This window comes from Tamandua tetradactyla, chromosome 3, assembly GCF_023851605.1.
Source record: "Tamandua tetradactyla isolate mTamTet1 chromosome 3, mTamTet1.pri, whole genome shotgun sequence".
Lineage (NCBI taxonomy): Eukaryota > Metazoa > Chordata > Mammalia > Pilosa > Myrmecophagidae > Tamandua > Tamandua tetradactyla.
The window spans coordinates 163,333,909-163,359,935 of record NC_135329.1 but is presented as its reverse complement, the minus strand read 5'-3'; the positions used below and the strand labels follow the sequence as shown (position 1 = coordinate 163,359,935).

Sequence of the window (26,027 nt, the reverse complement as noted above, 5' to 3'; positions counted from 1 at the left end):
AAAGTATTGGTAACTTATAACCCCCTAACATGGCTGTATTCTAGGATGACTTGCCAGTCATACTAAATGGGAAAATAGTCTTTGGTTTCTCAGTCCTGGTATTTGGCATTAACAAATTAAGCAAAGATTTTACTATTATCAAGATCTCCAGTAATTCTAGCCTACTCTGATTATCTGTCAGAAAATGTTGGGAATCTCCAACATGAATTTTATATTCTTAGTAATACCTAGAATTAGGCATTCAGCTGAATATATTATATGTTGCTATTTATAAAAGGTTGCATGCAAGTAATTAAAAGAGTAATCTCAAAGCACTTGATATACATGAGCATTATGCTAAGTATTTAGAGAGAATTTAGAAGAATAACAGAATTCAAAACATTAAACCTAGGAGAAGAGACAAAATATACAGGGGAGACAAAATATCCACAGATGGAACTACTTGAGAACAATTGCAAAGCAATTCACTACCATATACAAAATAATGTGAAAGCGATAAAGAAAGTGAAAGTGAGTTGGGTGCATAGGAGCTAGATATATGGAGAGTACCTCATGGTAGGGATGTAGGACTCACCATGTTCTGGGTAGCAGGCTGAAGGATGGACAATATTGCACAGTTGTTAGGAGCTCACACTGTGGAGGCACATTGATTGGGGCTGAATCCCAACTCCATGCTTCCTGGATATTGACCTTGGGCAAGTGGCTTCTGCTTTCTGCACCTCAGTTTCCTCACATGTAGAATGGGGGTTAATCATAGTAACTGCTCATTGGGTCATTATGGGGGTCAAATAAGTTAATATAAGTAAGGACTTGAAACCTATGGAGTCTGTCTCTAAAACCTCAGCTGTAACCCTCCATGTTATAGCAGCCTAGAATTGTCATTGGTATTATTGCTGTTGCTGTTATTTTTACATTATCATTTGAAATAGGTTGAGTCAGGGAGACATGAAAGAAAAGAGACATCTGAGCCTGTTACAGAAATTTATGCATAAATGATAAGGCAGGACCTTCATTAAAGCAGTTGCTTTTACTTACCTGACAGGGGAGACACCATGATCACAAAGGTGGTTTTCCCAGGGCGAGGCTTGTCCATTGCACGTCGGGCGTGGTGACCCCTGTGATTTCCCCACATGTGGGAAACTCGACTGCATAATTTGTGGTAGTGGGGACTGCATGCGCGCTCTCCCCTGTAAAAAAAAAAACAGTTGCTTTAAAAGCAGAGATGAAAGGGAGTAAACCAACAGTAAGGAGCAAATCCAAAAGGCATTGCAAGATAGAAATCTAGAAATGTAGTTTGATGTTGGAAATGAAGTGTATAGAGTGAAATGAAAGGTTATAGGGTTGTGAGTCCACATGGTCAGAAGTTGGGTGATACCATTGAAAATAATATAGGAGTTCCCATTTTATTTTGGGAAAATGTTAAAGTCCGATTTTGAAATGTTAGATTTTGTATGTCAGAAGGAAATTTATGTGAAGAAAACCTGTAAATCATCAAAATGTGATCAGTACATAGACTGAGAAGAAAGTAGAGATTTGCTTTTGTACCACATTGCAATTGTGTCACTGGAATAAAGTTAGTTGGTTTGGGGTATTGCTACCCTAATAAGATTCTTGATATATTTCTGGGGTTTGGAAGATTAAACTTGGGTGCGATCATTTAGAATATGTCCATATTTTCTGATTCTGCTTTGATTTATTTTCTGATTTTTAAACCACCCTAGTCTTATATGCCTATTACAAAGGTTGATAATCTTATTGCTAAGTAGCCAGATGATTCTTTCCAAAGTCATCATGCTTTAACAGCAATAATACTTTACTTAATATTTATTAATGATTCATTTAAATGTTTTGAGATTGAGTATTATGTTATGATCATGTAATTGTTTAGTAACAGTTCAAATTGCTACTGATCAAATGTGGAACTTGAAAAGCCAGCCCTTCCCTTTCTGAGATCAACATTTCCCTTAGTTCAGAGTATGACATTTTATAGTTATTTTTAGAAGTTGTATATTCTTAGTAGTTGACCAGTGACACAGTTAAATGTACACAAAAGCCCATTATAACTTTCAGTGTCATTGTAGTAACTTGTAAAAAAAAAGGCATTAGTTAGTTGAGGTAACAGGATTAGGCCAGAGTGTCTCAACTTTGATATGATTGGAATTTGTAGCTAGATAATTCCTTGTTGTGGGTGACTGTTCTGTGCATTACAGATTGTTTGAAGCACCTCTGGCCTCTGTTGACTAAATCGTAAAAACCAAAAATGACTCCACACATTGCCAGAGGTCCCCTATGCAGCAAGAACATCCCCCCATTGAGTCCACTTGCTTAAGTTTTTCCACTTAGTTGTTATCTTGCTAATTTGAATGTATTTTAAATCTTTAGTGCAGTATGAAATAGAACGTATTGCACATGTGTTTCATTATCAAGCAATTCAGAGATCCTTGCTTCTTAGGTAAATATGTCTGGTTTAGATTTGTTATGCTTTTACAATTGAGCCACATTACCCAATAAACAGCATATTGTATAGGAGAAAGTATACTGGAGGCATTCTGGGGTCTTTTCTCTGACATCTCACTGAAGTTTCTTCAGTAAGCATTTAAAGTCTATTCAACATTCATTCTACCAAGACTTATTAAGTAACTGCTACATGCCTAACATAGCTGCTATACATTGAGGCTACAAAGATAAGTAAAATTATTTCTACCCTCAAGGAACTTTCTGTCAAATGAAGGAGTCATATAACAAAATAGTTCCACCATAATGTGATCACTACTGTAGCTGAGGAATGAAAAGATGTTCTGAGAACTCAGAGGAAGGAATCACTAACTCTACCAAAAGAAATCGGGCAAGGGTTCTCAGAGGAAGCAAAGCCCGAGTGGATTCATTCAAAAAGGGAAACAAGAACTCCAGGCAAAGGGCATAGCCTCTGTTGAGGCTCTGAGCGTGACTTTCAGGGAATGATAAGCATTTTTGCATGGTTGGAGAAGGGAAGGTATGGAACGTTAGTGTGAGAGGAGACTGGGAAAGCACACAAAGCCTGTTGGGGCTGGGCTGGGGCTGGGGCTTAAGTGCCTGGTTAAGGTCTCTGAACATTTTTTCTATAGCCCATGAAAAGTCCCTGAAGGATTTTTAGGTGGGAGAGTGGCATAATATGATTGACACTTTTGAAAAGTTACAATATATTAAGAGACTGAGGTTGTAAGAACAGTACTTCCACTTGAATTTTCATAAGATGGGGAGAGGGGTGTCTTAGACTCATGGGATTCATCCTCCCTTTTACCCTCCCATTTAGAAACCCTCACCTTTGTCAAGGTTGTCAAATGTCCATTTTCCACTTGGTTAGCACTTGGGGTACTAGGCTGAATACCTGTGGCAGTGATTTATACAGAATTTTTTAAAAGCCCAATGTTGTGATTGGTGGCCCTCAAGAAACCATATACTGGAATTGTATTTGGTCCTAGTAAATCATCCTTACACATTAGAAAATTTGTGAAGAGAGAGCATTAACCTTCAGTTCTTTTCATTCACCATATTGGCTGTTTGTTTTTAAATCTCGTCAGAGACGTCTAACTTTTATGCTCTGTAGTGTGACTGTTCTGGCTTTCCAAGAACATGGAATAAGGAAATTGGAAAAATCCTTAGGAATTAACACTGCTTTCCAATGCTAAATTTTCTAATTTAATCATTCAAAAATACTGTGAGAAAAGAAGGAAAACATTTTATGATGAGAAACATCAGGTCCAGATAGCTTATGTGACTTATCCCAAATTTCACAGCCACTGTATTTATAAGAAATTGTGTGTTATCAGATAATATTTTAAAATACAGTATACTATCCAAAGATGGAAAGACTAGTTAAAAAAATCTCTACATTTATGAAACAAAATTTGTCACTTAATACTTTCCCATTATTAATAGGCTAGTTTGTAGTTCTCTGAGCAAAATGGGGAATATTTGCATCTTGCTTATGTTTTTATCCCTTGAATTTAGGACTAGGTAGAACTTAGCAAAACTTAGAAAGATTTCTTAGTGCTTCTGACAAAGTTCAGTTATATTTATTATCCTTGGCAAGATGTGGTTAAGCATTGTCACCTCCAAAATGCTTCTGATCAACTCTCAAATAGTGCTAGAAATGTTGATAATCTTTCATAAATCTATCATCCACAAATTTATCTGTACCTTACCACTATCACATAAGCTCTTAGAACTAAAAGAAACTTTAGAGGCTATCTGTCAGGTTCTTGTGTCAACTTGGCCAGGTGTTGGTGCCCAGTCATCTGGTCAGGCAAACACTGGCCAGTCTATTGCTATGAGGACATTTTATGGTCTTAAATCATGATTACATTGATGGCATCCACAGCTGATTGCATTTGTAATCAGCTAAGGAGGGTGCCTTCTGCGGTGAGTGAGCTTAATCTAATCACTGGAATGCTTTTAAGAAGGATTCAGAAGAGACAGTCACTCTTCCTGCTTCAGCCAGTGAGCCTCTCCTGTGGAGTTGTCCAGACCCATCATCAGAGTTGCCAGCTTCACAACCTGACCTACAGATTTTGGACTCTTCCATTCCCATGATTGTCCATCCACCTCTCCTGAAGGGATCATTGAGGAACTTCATCAGAGTTACCAGCTTGCAGCTTGCCCTACAGACCTTGGACTTTGCATTCCCATGGTTGCATGAAACATTTTTTTTATAAATTTTATATCTACAGATATCTCCTGCTGATTCTATTTCTCCAGAGAACCGTAGCTAACACAACTTGGTACCAGGAGTGATTCTTAAGAAACAGAATCTTAAAAATGGGTTTTTATGATGGGTTTTCTACTCTGACTGGACTCAAAGGAACTAAGGACTCTGTTTCCCATAATCAAAATGACACTGCCAATCCATGGGGTGAGCTGGCAAGAGGTAGTCAAAATATCACCTTTGGATTCTTTTAATGTTTTGCTTGTATGAAGCTGGGCTCTGGGGGACATTGTTTTTGACACCTTTACCGAGTTTTGTGGAAATAGGAGGCATAGAGATGTTGGCTGGTTGTTGTTAGATATACTGTATACATTAATGCGGAAAAGGGATGAGCTGAAGGCTTCAAATGAGAAACTTATGCACAGTATGACAGGTGTAAATGTTTCTGTGAGTGCCCTGAAGAGAGAGCTTGTTTCCTAGAGCCGCAGACTTGGGATCTCTGAAAAACAAACTCAGAATCTTATTGTTAGAGTAACAACTTTACAATGTAAACTGAAATCTCAATCTTGCATGGTGTCTGCCATTGAAGTGAGGGCATTGAATGGAAAGAAGTGGGACCCTGAAAAATGGGATGTCGACATGTGGATTGATAATGATGTTGGTGGAGAGGTTGAAACCCTAGGTTGTGCTGAGTCTTCTCTAGATAACCCTGTAATAGTCTGCCCTGAAGATATAGATGCCCCACCTCCTGCCTGCTGAGTAGTTGGCCACCCAATCTTCATCTGAAGGGATTAGCCCTAGAGTGATTAATCATGTTTCACCAGATGAAACTGCGAATGAATGCCCTGAAACAAATGGCTTGGAAGATGCTTCTAATTCTTTACATGACCCATCCCCACCACCCCTCATTTCTTCCAGACCTATAACTAGATTGAAGTCCCAACAGGCACTGAAAGGTAAGGTACAAAGTGTCACCCATGAGCAGGTATGTTATACTCCAAGAGGACTGCATAAGTTTTCCAATTTACATAGACAGATATCAGGGGAATGTGTATGAAAATGGATTTTAAGGGTGTAGGTTAATGACGGGAGTAATATAAAGCTGGATCAGGCTGAATTTATTGATATGGGCCTACTAAGCAGAGATGTTAGTTACATAGATGTTATAGCTCAAGGGCTTAGAAAAGGCATTAACATTTTGTTTGGATGGTTGCCAGAAACATGGATGAGAGGTGGTCTCCCCAATGTCCCCCAAGGTTGCTTTCAGAGAGAGGTGGGCCACTGCATAGACCTTTGGAAAGGGTAGGACTACTGCTTTCTAAAGCCCCATAGATAAATGACTCTCAGACTTTGAAATCTAATGGAGTTTGCCCTGCAGGTTTTCAAGACTGCTTGTGTCCAGTGACCCCTGTATTCCTTCCTCCCTATGGAAATGGGTATATGTATCCTATGATTGTTTCTCCTTTGTATGTTGGCAGCAAATGACTTGTTCTGAGTTTTACAGGTCCAGAGCCAGAGGAGAACTCTGCTTTAGTACTGACTTTGTACTGTTTTAACTTTGTGTTACATAGTATTTGTAAATGTTACTGAAATGGTTTAAGGTTTAAGGCTCTCGAATATTGTTATGGAATAACTGTATTTTGTATATGGGGAAAATATGTCTTTTTAACGGTCCAGATGGTGGAATATGCTGGTTTGAAAGGATTTATGTACCCTAGAAAAACCATGTTTTAATCCTAATCCCATTTTGTAAAGACAGCTGTTTCTTCTAATCCCTATTCAGTACTGTATATTGGAAACTTTAATTAGATTAAAGTGATTCAATCAAATGTGGGTATTAAACTTGATTAGGTGGAGATGTATCTCCACCCATTCCAGGTGTGTCTTGATTAGTTAGCTGGAATCCTTTAAAAGAAGAAGCATTTTAGAAAAAGCTTCAGAACACAGCAGAACCACAAAGCACAGAGTCCACCAGCCAGCGACCTTTGGAGATTCTGAGACAACAGAGAAGGATGACAGCATGCTGCAGAACCATGAAGCAGAGAGTCCACCAGCCAGCAACTTTTGGAGATGAACACCTCCCGGGGAGCTTTATGAAACAAGAAGCCAGAAGAGAAAGCTAGCAGACTTTGCCATGTGCCCTTCCAGCTGAGAGAAAAATGCTGAATGCCATCGCCCTTCTTGAATCAAGGTGTCTCTTTCTCTGTATGCCTTAGATTGGATATTTCTATAGACTTGTCTTAATTGAGACATTTTCTCGGCCTTAGAACTATAAACTAGCAGCTTATTAAATTCCCCTTTTAAAAAGCCATTCCATTCCTGGTATATTGCATTCCAGCAGCTAGCAAACTAGGACACCATCCAACTCCAAATTTAAGCTCAGAAAAGTTGACTTCTCTAAGGTCACACACCAGATGAAGGAGAGAACTATAATAGAACCCAAGGCTCCTAATAGTTACGATTGTACTTTCCCACTATGTCACACTGCCTTGTATTCCTATCAGTGTTTCTTTTTTATATGATTCACATTTGTGGAGCACCAATACTGATAGCAAATTATTGTGCTAGGAGTGGAGGTCAGGGTTTGGAGTATAGGTTGTGAGGGAATTAAGCATATAGGATGCGGTGGAGATTCAGGTAGGCCAGGGAATAACGTACAGTCCTTATAGGGTATACACAGCCCAGATCTCCTTTACTGGCTGCTTGTCATCCTCCTTCCCATTCCACCTGTGGAGACCTTGCCCCATGAATGACTGAAACTGGATACAAAAGGCTGGCCTCTTGCCTAAAGGGGTTTAACTTGTGGCCCAGAGCTTTCCAAGTGATCAGATTGTAGTCTCCAAGAAGAAAAGAAATAGGGGATAAAAAAAAGAGGAAAGGAAAAAATGGTTAAAAGCAGAAAGAAAAAACTGTACTAAGGTAATAAAATAATTTAAAACATAAGGTTTGGGGAAGAAAAACAAAGATTTTAGATTATTCTCAGGTTCAGGAATAACCTAGTCAATTGTGGTTTTACTTACCAATGGTTACCTGGAACTGACTTCTGATATCAGGATGTTTGTTTTCTAATTGTGTCTTTTTTAACTATTTGAGATTGTACATCTGTTCTTTAAAAAAAAATGGAGTGGGGTGCATGGGAAGTTCAGTGGTAGAATTCTCGCCTGCCATGCGAGAGACCTGGGTTTGATTCTTGGCCTATGCATGTCCCCAAAACAAACAAGGAAGCAAGCAAACAAACAAAAATTCAACAAATGGTTCTGCAATAACGGAATATTCACAGGGAAAAAGAATGACATGTGCCCCCCCCCCCCCCACATATAGCATACAAAACCAAAGAAACAAAGCAGATACATAAAATGGAGTGTTTAAAACCAAAGAAACAAAACAGATACATAAAATGGAGTGTTTAAATGAGCAAATCCTTGTGGCACATGGAGGCGAAATGAACCCAAAAACGACCTTAAGAAGCCTACAATTTACTAGGGAAGAAAGGCTGACATGCAACAGGAGTCTTTACACAGTGAGAAGGCATCAAACAGAGCAGAGGGTGATTAGTTCTGTCCAAGTCAGAGAGGTATGGAAGCCTTCACAGGACTCTGATAGCATTTGCAGGTGGATAAAGGCTGGATGACATCATCTTGAAGGTTTACTCACACTAGGGATAGGAAACTTACTCTTAGAAGGAAGATTGAACCTCATATTTTTGTTTTCATAAAAAAAGAAAATCACTTTCAACCTAAAAGTTTAGACTGCATGGATAAATTTACAGGCTCTTGCAGGTCTTTACTCAAAACGTAAGTTTTGCAGAGGCCTTCTTTGTTTCATTTTCTTCGTATTACTTTCATTACCGTATAACTATGTTGTATATTTTCCTTATTTACTTTTGTTTATTTTCTTCCCTCTCCAGAATGTAAGCATCATGTGCAAGAATTTACATCTATTTTGCTCATTACTGTATCCGCAGTGCCTATTAGAGTTCCTGGAATATAGTAGATCTCAAATACTTGTTCAATAAGTGAATATAATTTTTTTTGTAATTACTTATGCTGGGTTAACTAGAGTTCAGTTGTCAACCAATAATGGATTTTTATATTTAAAAAATTAAGTCTTCTTGGAAATGGCTTTGTAGTCTTCAGTTTTATTCCATGTTTTCCAAAGGAAGTGTTTATTATTATTTTTTTCTGATTGGGTTCATACTTAGGTTAAAAATTTGTAGATAATTTTATGTCTGTCTAATGTTCTCAACATTTTTATTGAAACTGTGTACCCCATTTAGAGACCTCAAGACTAATATATTACTTTAAAGTGCATTATCTCTAGTATCTATACATATTCAATCCCAAAAGCAAGAGCTGACTCTCAAAAAGTCAAACTGGGTTTAAATCACTTTGTTTGAGAACACCTCTAGGGTTAGTGTACATTTATTTCACTTCAGAGGAACTCTTCAGTATGTTCCTAATTTTTATTTGTTTTTTGTTATATTGCAATGGGATAATGTCTAAGCTAGTGATTCGAAGGAACAGAAATTTATTCTAGCTACAGAAGGGGGTTAATTAAAACCAAATTACCTTCTGTGTTTGTATGTTGGTTCAAATTGAGAAAATATTTTATTGGTATAGAGGTGTCAGCTGTGGTTCAATCAGCAGTATTTAGGGAAGGGGTATCATATGGTCCCTGAGTTTCATCTGTCCTCTAGGGGCTGTGGTGATGGCAAATGTGTTTGTGGGGGTGGGTAGGGTCAGCTATGCACATTCCTCTAAAGTGCCTACTGCAGTTAGGCTGAGCTAAAATAGAGGAAGCATGTTTTTTTCTGACAGCATTAAAAGCATTTTAAAGAATCCTTAAGATTACCAATTAAAGTTGTTTTTTCTTTTAGTTCTGAAGTTGGCAGTATGGTCATCCAATCTTTTTACTGTTTCTCTGTAATTATTTTTAACATAATATAATAATGTTATTCATGAAAACTAAATTAAGGGTCTCCCTCTCTTCCTTCCTCCAAGCTCCCCGTGAGGAAGAAAGATATTTTGTTTTGCACTTGATATCTACGAAAAAGCCAATATTCAAATCAAGAAGTTGCTTTTATTTTTTTTCTCCTAACAGTCAACAAACTTGTCAAATGTTTTACATCATGAGAACCAGTTGGGGAGCTCCCAGTTGTCCCAGAATAAGAATGTTTGAAAGGCTTTTTATTTTGAAAATTTACTTTCAGTCTTTTTCCTACTTTAATCTTTTCTTCTCTGCTCTTGTCCCTTGAAGTTGTTTAGTAGTTTATCTTCCATGTTAGCATTTTGATTCCTTTTCAAATTCCAATTAAAAAAAAGTAGGAGTAACATGGATAATTCTCTGGAATGTAAATTGAGCTTTCCCCAGCTAACAGAAAGACCAATTCTAATGGCCACAAATTTGTTTTTGTAGTTCTCAGATTTCTGTTTGCTACATATTCTTGTGTCACTGCCCATCCAGAAGACATTTCTTGGCTCAGTGCGTGAGACCACTTTTAACTTAACATGCCTTCTAAATTCCCATGCAAAATAAAAATGTGAGGCAGACACATTATTTCCTCTAGAGCTGTACACACATTATTTATTCATTCTACGAATAAATGTAGGCTTCTACTACATTTTAGGTTTGGGTTTGGAAATACAATAGTGAACAAAATAGAGAACAGTTTGCTTCAAGTTGCTTATGATATAGTCAGAGAGCCAGATTAGTAAACAGACAATTATCTTCTGAAGTGATAAACGTTATGACATGAAAAGTGCCATGTGCTGTGAGAACACATGAGAAACATCAATTGTGATAGGAGGTGAGGTGGACAGGGAGAGGTCAGGGAAAACTCAAGGAAAGTCCTAAGGTGAGATTGGAAGAAGAGCAAATTAGCTAGGTAAATGATGAAAGAGTTGGGTACAAAGGGAGGGAAGAGAAAGGCATTTGTTCATAATAACCACAAATAGATTTCAGTGTAATTTCTCAGTTTCTGGAGACTTTTACCAATGTGTTGCTTTCCTGTTGCACTACCTGCTATCCCAAGCAACAAAGTTGGATAAACAAGTGCTTCTTCACAGAAATGGACATGCTGAGGAATGGGCAACCCCCACAACTGGGGATTGAACAGTGTTCCTCACAAAAAGCATGTTCAGTTCCTGATCCCTGATTCTATGAGTATGAAACCGTACGTAAATTGGTCCTCTGAAGATGCTATTAATTGAGGTGTGCCAAACTGACTGAGGGTGGGCCTTAATCCAATATGGCTGAAGTCCTTATATGCAAAGGAAATTAAATACAAAAAGAGAAGCTATGGAGAGAAACTAAAAGCCGGAAGTCAAAAGAACCCTAAAGAGAAAAGAAAGAATGTCTCCATGTGATGGAAAATCCAAGGAACTCCAATGATTCCTGTCAGCCAGCCCCAGAACCCCAGACTTGGGGAGGAAGCATCTGCTTGCCAACATGTCAATTTTGAACTTCTCCTAGCTTCAAAACTGTGAGCCAATAAATTCTCATTGTGTAAGTGAACCCATCATATGATATTTGTTTTGTCAGCCAGGAAACAAACTCCCACCCAGGCAAGTCATATGCTCTACTATTCAGTCATTGGAGGTTGCTTTCAAAGCAGCAGTGTACTTTCCAGCAATCCCCAAACCTATCATGGCTGTACCCAGTCTTCTATCCAAGTCTTGGCTTGAACTCTTGGACAAGGAAACCAAGTAAATTATGCTCATAATCTAAAGGATTTCCACTTTATTTGAAGAAGTAATGTTTGCTTGTCATAAAAAATGAAAGTTTGAAATACAGACTAAAAAGAAGAAATTAAAATTCAAGGGCGGGCCATGGTGGCTCAGCAGGCAGTGTTCTCTCCTGCCATGCTGGAGACCTGGGTTCGATTCCTAGTGCCTGCCCATGCAAAAAAGAAAAAGAAAAAATTCAGTTGGGGTGATGGGAAAGTTCTGATAAGGGATGGTAGTGATGATAGAACAACACTGTAACAGTGATTAATCTCACAGAATTATATGCTTTGAGGTTTAAGTGGTTGAGATTGGAAAGGTTCATGTTGTGTATATGTTCCACCATTTAAAAAAATTCCCACTTGCCTAAAATGTCTTTGTGCACAAAGGACATTACCAGGAAAGAAAAAGACAACCTACAGAATGGGAGAAAATATTTGGAAATCATATATCTGATAAGGGTCCAATATCCTGAATATGTAAATAACTTCTACAACTCAACCTCAAGAAGATAAATGCCATTTTTAAAATGAGCAAAGGACTGGGCAAAGTTAAAATTCTGATAACTTCCTGGTGTAATTATTTCTAGTCCTTTTTCCCTCTGGTCATTAGAGGTTTTTTTTAAATTTCTTATTGTGGTAAAATATACAAAATATAAAAATCATTTTAACTGTTTTAAGTATACAATTCATTGACATTACGTACAATGATGATAGTATCTTTTACCACTATCCATTTCCAGAATATTTTTATTATGCCAAACAGAGGCTTATACCTATTAATACCTCCCCAGTTCTCCCTCCTCCCAGACTTTCGTAACCACTATTCTGCTTTATATCTCTATGAATTTGATAATTCTTAGTTTTTCATATAATATAAATCTTAAAATATTTGTCCTTTTGTATCTGGCTTATTTCACTCAAAATGATGTCTTCAAAGCTCATCCACGTTGCAACATGCATTGACACTTTCTTCCTTTTTACCACTGATTAATATTCCATCGAATGTATTTATCATATTTTGTTAATTCATTCATCTGTTGATGGGCATTTGGGTTTTTCCATCTTTTGACTGTTGTGAATAATGTTGATGTAAACATTGGTATACCAATATTTGTTCAAGTCCTTGCTTTCAGTTCTTTTGGATATTCATTAAAAGTAGAATTGCTGGGTCATATGGTGATCCTGTGTTTAACATTCTGAGGAACTGTCAAGCTGTTTTCTACCACAGCCACACCATTTTACATTCCAACCAACAAAGTGCAAGAGTTCCTATTTCTCCAAATCTGTTTTTTAATAATAATTATCCTAATGGGTGTGAAGTGATATCTCACTGTGATTTTTTTTTTTTATCTCACTGTGATTTGCATTGGCTAATACAAATGGCTAATGATGTTGAGCATCTTTTCATGTTATTGGCCATTTGTATATCTTCTTTGGAGAAATTTCTATTCAAGTTCTTTGCCCATTTTGTGATTGAGTTGTTTGTCTTGTTGTTGAATTGTAGGAGTTCTTTATATTCTGGACATTAAACCTTATCAGGGTGGGCCACAGTGGCTCAGTGGCAGAGTTCTTGCCTGCCATGCTGGAGACCTGGGTTCAGTTCCCAGTGCCTGCCCATGTAAGACAAACAAACAAACAAACAAAAACCCTTACCAAATACATGCTTTCCAAATATTTTCTCCCATTCTATAGTTGTCTTTTTACTTCCTTGATCATGTCCTTCATTGCAGAAATGTTTTAAATTTTGATGAAATCCCTTTTATATATTTTTTCTTTTGTTACTCATACTTTGAGTGTAACATCTAAGAATCTGTTTCTGAAGCTATTTCCCTATATTTTCTTCTAAGAGTTTTATAGTATTTTGTATTTAGGTTGCTGATCCATTTTTTTTTTTTTATTAACGGAAAGAAAGAAAGAAAAAGAAATTAACACAACATTTAGAAATCATACCATTCTACATATGCACTCAGTAATTCTTAACATCATCACATAGATGCATGATCATCGCTTCTTAGTACATTTGCATCGGTTTAGAGGAACTAGCAACACAACAGAAAAAGATATAAAATGTTAATATAGAGAAAAGAAATAAAAGTAGTAATATTAGTAAAAAAAAAACAAACCCTATAGCTCAGATGCAGCTTCATTCAGTGTTTTAACATGATTACTTTACAATTAGGTATTATTGTGCTGTCCATTTTTGAGTCTAGTCCTGTTGCACCGTCTGTATCCCTTCAGCTTCAATTACCCATTGTCTTACCCTGTTTCTAACTCCTGCTGGACTCTGTTACCAATGACATATTTCAAGTTTATTCTCGAACGTCCGTTCACATCAGTGGGACCATACAGTATTTGTCCTTTAGTTTTTGGCTGGACTCACTCAGCATAATATTCTCTAGGTCCGTCCATGTTATTACATGCTTCATAAGTTTATCTTGTCTTAAAGCTGCATAATATTCCATCGTATGTATATACCACAGTTTGTTTAGCCATTCTTCTGTTGATGGACATTTTGGCTGTTTCCATCTCTTTGCAATTGTAAATAACGCTGCTATAAACATTGGTGTGCAAATGTCCATTTGTGTCTTTGCCCTTAAGTCCTTTGAGTAGATTCCCAGCAATGGTATTGCTGGGTCGTATGGCAATTCTATATTCAGCTTTTTGAGGAACCGCCAAACTGCCTTTCACAGTGGTTGCACCATTTGACATTCCCACCAACAGTGGATAAGTGTGCCTCTTTCACCACATCCTCTCCAGCACTTGTCATTTTCTGTTTTGTTGATAATGGCCATTCTGGTGGGTGTGAGAGCTGATCCATTTTGAGGTAATTTTTATATAGGATGAGAAGTAAGGTTTGCATGTGGATTTACTACCACCTTTTGCTAAAGAGATTAATCTTTCCCCATTGAATGAACTTGGCACCCTTGTCAAAGATCACCCTTGTATGGGCTTATTTCTGAATTCTCAATTCTATTTCATTGATATACATATCTATCCTTATGTCAGTACCATACTGTTTTAATTACTGTAGCTTTGTAGTAAGTTTTGAAATAAGAAACTATGAGTTCTCTGGTTTAGTTCTTCTTTTTCAAATTTTCTTGACTATTCAGGACCCCTTGAAACTCCACATGAACTTGAGGATTGACCTTTTCATTTCTGCTGGAATTTTCATAGGGACTGCCCTGAATCTATAGAACATTTTAGAGAGTGTTGACATATTTAGCAATGTTGACTCTTCCAGTCCATAAGCACAATATATCTTGCTGTTTCTTTAGGTCTTTAATTTATTTCAGCAATGTTTTGTAGTTTTTAGTGCACAACTCTTTTCGCTCCCTTGATTAGTGCACAACTCTTTCACCCCCTTTATTCCTAGATATTTTGTTCTTTTAATTGATGTTGTAAGTGGAAATGTTTTCTTATATTCTTTTCAGATTGTTCATTATTAGCATATAAGCATACCACTGATTTTGAATGTTGATCTTGTACCTTGTGACTTCACTAAATTTATTTAGTTAAATGTATGAAACAATCTTATGGATTGTTTGGGATTTTCTATATAAAAACCATGTCATCTGTGAATAGATTTTAACTTCTTTCTTTCCATTTTGGATGCTTTTAATTTATTTTTCTTGCCTAATTGCTCTGGCATCAACTTCCAGTACAATGTTGAATAACAGTGGTGACAATGGGCATCCTTGTTCTGTCCCTGATTATAGGGAAAAAGTCTTCAGTCTTTTATCATAGCATATGATGTTTGCTGTGGGGTTTTCATTAATACTCTAACATCTCTTCTATTCCTTGCTTTCTGAGGGATTTTGTTATGAAAGGATATGGTACTTTGTCAAATCACTTTTCTGCATCAATTGAGATGATCATGTTTTTTTCTCCTTTTTTTCCTGTTAATGTGGTGTATTACATTGATTGATTTTCATATGTCAAGCCTCCTTAAAAGGAATAAATCTCACTTGGTCATAGTGTTTAATCCTTTTAATATACTGTTGGACTCAGTTATCCAGTATTTGTTGAGGATTTTTGCATGTACATATGAAAGAGCTTCTGGTCCTTTCTTTTTTGTATTTTTATATTTTCTTTTTTGTGTGTGCTGTCTCTATCTGGTTTTGGTATCAAGGTAATACCAACTTCATAGAATAAGTTATGAAATTTCCTTCCTCTTCTGTTTTTAGGGAGAGTTGGTTTTAATTCTTCTTTGAATGTGTAGTAGAATTTAGCAGTGAAACCATTAGGCCCTGAATTTTTCTTTATTGGGAAGTTTTTGGTTACTGATTTAATTTCTTGTTAAAGGTCTGTTGAGATTTTCTCCTTCTCCTTGATTCAGTTTAGGTAATTTGCATATTCCTAGGAATTTATTCAATTCATCTAAGTTATCTAACTTGTTGGCATGCAATTGTCATAGCATTCTCTTCTGATCCTTTTTATTTCTGTAAGGGTGATAGTAATGTCTCTGTTTTTATTCCTGATTCTAGTTATTTGCATCTTCTTTCTTTTTTACTTTGTCAGTCTGGCTAAAGTTTTATCAACTTTATTGATCTTTACAAAATAACCAAATTTTGGTTTTATTGATTCTCTCTCTTGTTTTCTGTTCTTTATACCATATATCTTTGCTCTAATCTTTACAATGTTTACTATTTCCTTACTTCTGCTAACTCTGGATTTAGTTTTCTCTTCTTTTCCTGGCTCCTCTATGTGTGAAGTTAGGTTATTGAATTGTGATCTTTTTTTTTTTTTTTAATATAGGCATTTAAAGCTATACATTTTCTCAAGAACTGCCTTTGCTGCATCCTGTAAGTTTTGTTATGTTGTATTTTCATTTTAACTCATCCCTAAACATTTTCTAAAATCTTTCGTGGTTTATTTGACCCATTAGTTGTTTAGTAGTATTTTGTTTAGTTTCCACATACTTGTAAATTTTCCAGTTTTCTTCTGTTGATTCTAGCTTGCATTGTTTCAGAGAAGATACTTTGCATGATTTCAGTCTTTTAAAATTTATTAAGACTTAATTTGAGCCTAACATATGGTTTATACTGGAGAATGAACCATGTGTACTTGAGAAGACTGTATATTCTGCTGCTGCTTACTGGGAGTGTTCTTTAGGTATAATTCGTTGTTTAGAGTGTTGCTCAAGTCCTATATTTCCTTGTTGATTTTCTGTCTAGATACTCTGTCCACCATTGAAAATGGTGTATTGACCTCTCCAATGATTATTGTAGATATTTTTCCCTTCAATTCTGTCAATGTTGGCCTCATATATGTGGGGTCTTGCTGTTAGGTGCATATACCTATATAATTGTTATATCTTCTTGTTGAATGAACACTTTTTTCAATATACAGTGCCCCTCTTTTCTCTTGTAAGAGTTGTAGAAAATGCATGTATGGGGATAAACACAGACAATAATCCTTTCAACTAGGACACTTTTTAAAAGTTTTAATAATAGAATAGAGAGCCAACATGTATAATGATGCAAGACTACTCTGGTAAAGGCTGAGGTATGGGGCCTAAAGCATAGCCTCAAAACCATAATCTGAATTAAAGGAATTGCTACAGTAACTTGCCCAGGAAGCTGAAACCAGGCCAGTGAAAACAAACCATGAGAGGTAGTCTGGGCAAACAAATGAATTTTGGTTTGTTTGAAAGGAGCACAATGAGAAAGAATAGTATTACCAGTGTCTCTTAGACATCTTCCCCCTAGAGGCATCCTAGAGACAATAAGATGCCTTTGTGCACATAGGACAGTGGTTAATGGGCACAGAAACTGAAGAGTAGGGGATAGGAACCTGAAAGATGACAAACCTCTTTTCACACGGACAGAGCTTACATGCCCATTTGTTGCAACACCTTAATGTACAATAGTTTAGCTTTCCTGAAAATGCCAAATATAAAAATAACACATTTAGTTTTTTTGCCATAAGCCAAAAAGAACTGAGTTTCCAGGTTCTGTAGGCTTTCACTAACCAAGCCCTAGACTGGTCCAGTTCTTTAAACAAGAGCCCTGTTTTGTTTGCCAGTTGGGGGCACCCTGCCAAAGAAGAAAGTAGAAAAAGCCATCCACAGTGTAGCAGTCAAGGCAAGTCCTGAGATCCATCACAATGCCCAAGCTCTTGGACACCATTTGGCCACAGTTTGTCTAGTGGGAGTAGACATAGATTCGATGTGGAGGGCTCATGCCCACCCCTAAGAGGAGACCAGGCCAATAGATGGCAGGGTATTTGAGAATGTCCTTGTCTATGTTGAGAGGTGGCTAGCCACTAAGATTAGAAGAAAGGATCTGGGTAGCCAATTTCAGTAAGGTAATTGACCAGGGCATCCAGCCATACAAAGATGGTCCTGGGATTGTCTCCAGGCACCAGAATACCCCAGTACAAGTGGCTACTCCTATGGTAGACAGACAGGTCAGGCAGCTCTTCTTCCAACCACTGGAGGACTGCACAATGGGATAACTCCAGGGTAATGGCCTGGGGGTCACCCCATAGCCCCACCAGAGAGGTTCCCAGGACTGGGAAGGCCTGAAAATGTAGTTTCATTCTTTGGTCCCAGAGATAGGATGATGCTCACTCTCCAGAGTCACAGAGCACTCATCCCTTGATAGGTTGGGCTGTCAGGTGACCTTAGCCTTAGGCAGTTAACATTTGTGAGAGGTGCAGTACCAACCTTGCTATAGTCCCTTGTAGAGCAGATCTTGGGCCTTCAGCATCCCCCAGAAGTGACAGACAGCTGGTGCCATGCTTAAGAGGTGTGGATGAAGTTGGTGGAGGCAGTGCCAAGCTCCCAGAAAAACTGCTGGAACTGAGTAGATACTCAGTCACACAGCTCAGGTGGGGTGAGGCCCACAATAATTTCTGCCTGCTGGGTCTTCTGGTCATGCTCGTCAGTTCCAGTGGAGAATTATGTGACAGCAGTGCTGTGGCCCTACAGGTAATGGTGGTGGTATAGGGCATCCACAAGGAGTGCCAAATGCAGGTTCCCTTTCTTTCACTCTTGAAGGACAATTTTTTAAAATTTATTTATTAATTAAAAAAAAATCAACAAATAAAATAAAAATTAACATAGATAATCAGTAATTCACAATATCATCACTAGTTGCATATTCATCATTTCTTAGAACATTTGCATCCATTCAGAAAAAGAAATAAAAAGACAATAGAAAAAGAAATAAAACGAAAACAGAAAAAAAAATTATACCTACCATACCCCTTACCCCTCGCTTTCACTGATCACTAGCATTTCAAACTAAATTTATTTTAACATTTGTTCCCCCATTATTTATTTTTATTCCATATATTCTACTCATCTGTTGACAAGGTAGATAAAAGGAGCATCAGACACAAGGTTTTCACAATCACACAGTCACATTGTGAAAGCTATATCATTATTCAATCATTTGAAGGACAATTTTGCTGGATTTTAATTTTTTTCCTCTTTTTTTAAGCAGGGACAGGCACCAGAAATTGAATCCAGGTCTCTGGCATGGCAGGCAAGGGCTCTGCCACTGAGCCACCATAGCCTGCCCTGGATGTGAATTTTTGATAGATAGTTTTCTTGTTTAAGGACTTGAAATATGTCATCCCACTGCATTCTGACCCCCATGATTTCTGAAAAAAATTGGTTGTTAATATTTAGTGTCATTTGTACACAAAAAGTTGCTTCTCTCCTACTGCTTTCAAATTTCTGTTGTTGTCTTTGAGTTTTGACAGTTTCACTATAATGTGTTTTGGTGTGGATCTCTTTGAGTTTATCCTGCTTGGAGTTTGTTGAGCATTTTGGATGTGTATATTCATGTCTTTCATCAGATTTAGAGCGTTTGGACCATTATTTCTCTAAATACTTTTTCTGCCCCTTTTTCTCCTTCTTGTCTTTCTGGGACTCCTATGAGTTGATATGGTTGATAGTATTCCACAGGTCCTTCAAGTTTTTCTCATTTTTCTTCATTCATCTAGGGGTTTGCTGATCCTTTCTTCTGGCTGCTCAAATCTTCTGTTGAATTACTCTGTGAGTTTTCATTTCAATTATTGTAATTTACAGCTTCAAGATTTCTGTTTTTTCCCTTTTGTGGTAGGGGGAATTATGTGCCCCCAAATAAGTCATGTTTCTATGTTAATTTTTTCATTAAAAATTCATAAATGCCTATTTTTAAATATGAAAAGTACAGAATATTAGGGAAAAATCACGGTTTCACCATCTAAAGACAGCCAATTTTAATACCTTTTATTCCCCTCTTTTTTTCTAAAAATCGACAGGGTTTTCTTTCCTTCCTTCTTTCCTCTCTCCTTCCCTCCTCCCCCTCTCTTCCTTCCTTCGTTCTTTTTTCCTTCTCTCCTTTCTTCCTTCGATACAACCCTCCCTCCTTCCTTACCTCTCTCCCTCCTCCTTTTCTTCTTCTATGGAACTGCATAGAACAGCATGTGGAGGATATTCTTGATTGATTATACTCTGAGAGGTCCAAGAGTTCATAGTACACAGTGTCAAATGCTAAGTGAAAATAATGATAATGGTCATGCATGTATAGTTTTTTTTATCATTTATCAAGTACTTTGCCATATATTATCCTGTGTGATTTCCAAAAATATCCTGGGAATTATACTGAGAATGTGTTATTTCTAAGGAAGAATCTATGGCTTAGGGGAATTAAAAGCTTGTACAAAGTAGGGTTCCAGAAGCCCTGATGCCAAAAGCAACCTTCATCTTTTTATTTCCATGGCTGGGCAAAACAGGGGATGTGAGAAGTGCCCCAGGTTCTCATATCTTTTATATTAACCTTCCCTCTAAGATCTTTGCTTTCTGATTGCTCTAACAACTCACATTCTTAAAAGACTGTGCAGGTGGCATGGACCCTCAGGGATTGGTGAGGTTATGTTTCACTCTTGGAAAGGGCAGGATAGAAGAGCAGAACCTTCCTACAAATGACCTTTTTTTGGTCTTCTTGTCTTACATTGATGCTGAAAAAAAGGAAAGAATCTTTCTTTTTAGACAAATTGCAGACCTTCATCATTTATGAATAATATGACATTCTACACTGAATTGATGGATCCTTTGTTGTTTGTCTGTTATTCTGTTTTAAAGTAGATAAAATAATTTCTTCTTTTATTTTTGAAATACTCAAAGAATGGTTTTTCTGAATGGGATTCTCAATTGATTTGTACTCGGTAGTCCTCTGCAAACCAAGGCACAGAATCATAGACAAATAGTGTGCATGCTTCATCCCTTAGGGCAGGGCTTGGACATTGGTGTATATGCATTAGTTTCCTAAGCTGCTGAAAGCAAATACTATGAAATGGGTTGGCTTAAACATTGAGGATTTATTAGCCTACAGTTTGAAGCTGAGAAAATGTCCAAATCAAGTCATCATCAAGGTGATGCTTTCTTCCCAAAGACTGGTGTCAGTGCTTCTGGGTTCCTTTGTCACATGTTAAGGCACATGTAGGCATCTGCACGTCTATCCTTTCTCTTCTAGGTTCCGTTGACTTCAGCTTCTTGCTTCCAAGGCTCTCCCTCTTTGTCTGAATTTCATTCTGTTTTAAACAACTCCAGTAACAGAATAAAGTCCCATCCTGAATGGTGTGCATCACACCTTAACTGAAGTAGCCTCACCAAAAGATCCTACTTATAATGGGTTTATTCCCATAGGAATGGATTAGATTTAAGAACTTTTTTTCCTGGGGGTACATACTGCTTAAACCACCACACCCACTGTGGACAGGGCTTGGACTCTACCTCCTCATTAGAGGCTTTGAGAGGCTCAGCATTGCCCTCTAGATCTGCTCAAAGACTAAGGAAAGGCTTGCTTTCTAGGCAACATGTTGAGGGATGCTGTTCTCCTGTGTGTGTTCTGAACTCCCTAAATATTAAATCACTATTTGGAATCTTATTTGGAGCTTTGTGCCGAACACAGACAGATGGTCACCCCCACATGGTGTTCTTTTCTTTCCTGAGAGCTCTGTTTTAAGGTGTTGCTCAGGGCCAACATCATTGACTTAGAAAAGTGGAAAGATGAGCAGGGGAAAAAAGCGATTATCTGCTGCAGCCTGGTCTTAACTCATTGATGTCCAGCTGTTCTGCAGATATTGGAGAATTTGATTCCTTTGATAGTAATGGATTAATAGAGGAAGAATAAATTTTAATACAAATATAGATGGGATAAAACATTTTTCTCAATACTTAATTTGTTGTAGTTTATGTGTTCTGTGTCTGTATATAAGAGAATATCCTTTTCATGTTTTTTTTTGTTTGTTTTTTACAATACAGAAACAGTAGCATTTAAGTCAGCCTACCCTCAAATGTTCAGAAAAAGTGTATATATTTCTCTATCCATCTCTCTGCAGAAAGAGAAAGAGCATGAGTGGCCAATGGGCCTAAGGGACAAATGATTAAAAGTAGGGAAATCTGGGTAATGAGGATATAGGTTTTCTTTATTCATGCAACTTTTCTTTATTCATGATATTATTTCTTTATTGATATTGATATTATTCTCAAATTAAAACAACGACCAATTGTCTGTGTCTCATCAGTAGTCACACTATATTACTTTATTTTTGTATTATGGATCTTTTATTGTTTTAATTTGTATTATAAAATTTTCATACATGCACAAAATCAGAGGAAAATATAATGAATTCTTACAAACCCATCTCTCACCATAAAAATCATTGTCACTTGTGTTAGATTGATCCTTTTTTTAAAAAAGGCTCACCCAGGATGACCTTCGTTTTGATTAACTTAAAGGCAACTGCTTACAGACTTTAATCACATCTGCAAAATTCCTTCGCAGCAGTACCTAAATTAGTGTTTAATTGAAAAACTGGGTAATGTAGTTCAGCATACCTAAATCGGCACATCCAAAAATCATCATACACAAATGTCCATCATCTGGTACCACATAGACAAATAATGGTACATTCATACAGTGGAGCACTACTCAGCAATAAAAGAAACAAACTATAATACAACATGGGTGAATCCTAAGTGCATCATGCTGAGTGAAAGAAACCAGATTGAAGGGTACATACTGTAAAATTCTATTTATATGGCTGTGGTAGGTTGAATTATATATTCCAGAAAAACATGTTCTTAATCTTAATCACATTCCACTGGGTGTGAACCCATTGTAAATAGGATCTTTTGAAGATACTGCTTTTTGTAAAGGTGTGGCCAACTGAATCAAGATGGGCCTTAATGCTATCACTGAAAACCTTATAAAGAGAAGAACTCTGAAGTCAGCATAGGAGAAAGCCGTGGAGGAGCTGAAAGCTGGCCTTCAAAGGAACCTAGAAGAGAAAGGAAAAGACTTCACCATATTAAGGAAAATCCAGGAACTCCAAGGATTTCCAGCCTACCAAATGCTCCCAACCCTGGGAAGAAACAAGCCTTCCAACCTCTGAAACCTCGAGACAGTAAATTCCCATTGTTAAGCCAATCCACTGTGTAGTATAGGTCATTATAGCCAGCAAACTGAGGTAATGACATGCTGGAAAAGGCAAAATTTTAGAGACAGAAAATAGAATAGAGGTTTCCAAGGGCTAGGGCTGGTAGGAAGGAATGCATACAAAGGTACATGAGGGAACTTCTTGGGGTGTTAGACCTGTTCTAAATCTTGATGGTGATGGTGATTATATGGCTGTATATATCTGTCAAAATTCATGGAACTGTACACATGAAAAGAATGAATTCTACTTATGTAAACTATATCTCAGTAAACCTAACATAAAAAAAGTGGGGAGGGGAAAAGGTATTCCAGGAGATGCTGAAAAAATGGAACTGAATTGATGGTTATTGGGATTGTAAGTAAGGAAGAGGTTTCAGTGACATTTCTGAATAACATCAAAAATGATTTTGGTGTCCAAATTGATTACAAAAATAAAACAAAAACAGAAGACTTTGGAAAGAACAAAGCAATAGAACGTTATAATCATAGACATTCTCCTCTTTGTCATTTGACTAAATAGTCATATGTGGGGAAGTATTAAAGAAGGCAGTGTCACACAAGCAGCTACCATCAATATGGTGAGCATAGCTATTAACTCCTTATCTGAGATCTCCCAGGAGATTTCATTTTTTAACCTCCAAAAAGATATCCCTATTGAAATGATACATTCAATTTAGAGGAATAAAAGCAGGTAAGAAGTAACATTCCATGAAGATCTTTAATTACTTCCTTAGAGTGAATAAACACCCTAATAGCTTTTCAGGGATAGTTCTAGGCAATAATGTTTACAATAATCTTTATTGACCACTTACTATATGGCATCCATTATTCTAAGGTATTGGGGATCAGGATCACTGCTGTCATTTGTAAGTCTCCTTATCTTGTAGATAAATGGCTGGAATTACTTGATTTTTATCACTTCAGTCTCTGAATTTCTGTAATCAAGTGTTTGATTTTAAGCACAGTTTGTCTCTAGAATTCAAAGGTTGGCCTGTGGTAACCAAAATCCAACTGTCCATGAGCTGGGAATGCTGCTACAGATCTAGCCCTATCTACCACCCTAATCCTCAATTTAGGGGAAAGGATCAATTTACTCATGGAAGTGGGATATACAAGATGATGAAACTGTTTTTGAGTGTCTCATGTCAATGGCTCTATTAGAATCCTATTTAATGCTTGGGGCTCAGAGGAAGAAAGTCTTTCTTGTCTAAAGTATATGGGCCTAGACTTCTTAAGCAAGTGAGATTAAACTTTAGATCCCTGAAGCAATAAGACAAAATTTGTATGAGGACAAGTAAGTCAACAGTTTGAATTTTTGTAAAACAAAAATTCCTTTCATTACATGTGAAGATTCAGTGACCTAAATGTATATGTAACCCAAATGCTTATAACAGTGCCTAGTATGCAGCAGGAGTAAAATAAATATTTCTTGAATAAATGAATGAATTAATATTGATACAAAAGGGTATCCTTTCTTTGCCAACTGGAGAATGTAGGCTATAAAGCAGTATGATCTCCTTATAACTCTATCTTCTACATATGTATAAATCTTTGTATCTATCCGTCTCTGTCTGTCTGTCTGTCTATCTATCTATCATGTCTTTTTATGATGTTCATAGTAAAAACGTCAAAAATTGCATTCTCTGGGAGGTGGCATTAGGAAGGACTTAAACTTTCTACTTTATACATTTCTGCTTTTGGTGGGGATAGGCAGGAGAATTTATTTCTAACATAATTATTTAAAAAGAAGAAGAAAAGAGTAAAGCCACTTTCTCCTCTTCAAGAGGGCTGTGTGGAAACTGATAGTGGCGTGGCCAGAAGCACAGCAGTGGAAGGGCAGTTTTCTAGGTTGGTGGGAAGAAATGAAGACAGTATTTCCTGTCTCTGCTCTCAGCCCTAATCTGCCTTTTCAGAGGGCTCTGGTGAAGGCCAGCTCTCAGACTTGTCATAGGAGGGCTGTTTAATGGAGATCTAAAGGTATGTGCTTTGACAGTAAATTGACTTCTCCTACCACTCAACCTCCAAATAATCTCAATTAAAGATTTGAGTTGACAGCACTTTTCTGAGAACACCTTGAAGTTTCTTCCAAAGGTACAATAGTTAATAAATGGGCTTCCCCCCCCCACCTTTTATCCACTATTCTCTCATTTATCTGTGGGCTTTTTTTGTTATTGTTGCAGAAAATAATTCAGGCATAGGAATTTTATATCTACTTTTATGTATTACGGTTTCTTTGAAACCTTAATAAATTTTAGAGCCAGCTACATTAGTGCAACTAAACTCTAAATATTGATAAAGTCAAATACTAGATGTTGTTTCTTGAGGAATTCAGCAGTATGTTCTCTGAGATCTAGGTTAATCATAAACTTATTCTGGGATTAAATAATATCTTTTATGCCAAAATAATATCTTCTATGCCAGAAGAAACACATTTTATTTAATTTAGTTTTTTTTCACTTAATAAGCATTAAAGATTCCCAAAGAAAGGGGAGAAGAGGAAACTTTCACACTTATTAAGCATATTCTATGTGTATTTTCTATGTACTGAATATTGTCATTGCATCATGTCATCTAATTTCCAAAAGACTTCTGGGTCACGGATATTGGCGCTGCTATTTTACAGATGATCAAACTGAGACTCAGAGAGATTAACTTGTTCAAACTCAAGCAACTCCTGTGTAGGTAACATGAGATTAAGACGCCATCTAACTTCATAATTAGCCCAACTGTTTCCATTGAGCTATACTAGATTCTCATAGAGGGGCAATTTCAGATGGAAATGAAACAATAATAGAATATCCTCAGTTCATTTTAATTTATAGCATTTATAATGAGCCCTAGGATACTGTTCACTTTATTCTCAGCTTGCTACCTATATTAGAACAGCAATTTTATTTGGTACTACTAACCCCAGAATGCAAACAAATCTTTAGCAAGTAATTTTATACCATGCTATGGTTATATATATATATATATATATATATATATATATATATATATATATATATATATAATGTAATTTGAATTTATTTGGAGAAATATAGCTTAGCCATTCAGTTTACAAAAATAAAAAAGAACGATAAAGTTAGAAAATAGGGCATTTACAATAATTTTTTTATCTTAACCCTCCCTCTCACCCTTTTTAAACTCACTATTGGGTTAACTGTTGTTTAACATTTATCCT

At 36.9% G+C, this 26,027-nt stretch overlaps 1 long non-coding RNA gene, 1 other non-coding gene and 1 pseudogene across 9 annotated transcripts in view; 2 read left to right on the top strand and 1 right to left on the bottom strand.

Moving 5' to 3' along the window:
* LOC143677869 (uncharacterized) overlaps positions 1 to 26,027 on the top strand; it is an 84,547-nt gene that overhangs the window by 27,180 nt on the left and 31,340 nt on the right. For 2 of the 8 annotated variants that reach the window (XR_013172951.1, XR_013172959.1), the window contains exon 1: positions 23,356 to 23,421. The exons of 3 other annotated variants lie outside the window; for them this stretch is intronic. This is a non-coding gene — a long non-coding RNA (uncharacterized LOC143677869). Of the gene's footprint in view, positions 1 to 23,355; positions 23,535 to 26,027 lie in introns of those variants that run through there. 3 more of the 8 variants (XR_013172954.1, XR_013172957.1, XR_013172953.1) reach the window with 3 other exon arrangements.
* Positions 1,028 to 1,190, top strand: LOC143678433 (U1 spliceosomal RNA). The gene has a single exon (XR_013173243.1). It is a non-coding gene; the product is annotated as a U1 spliceosomal RNA (small nuclear RNA).
* On the bottom strand, positions 1,057 to 20,250 carry LOC143676826 (methionine--tRNA ligase, mitochondrial-like; annotated as a pseudogene).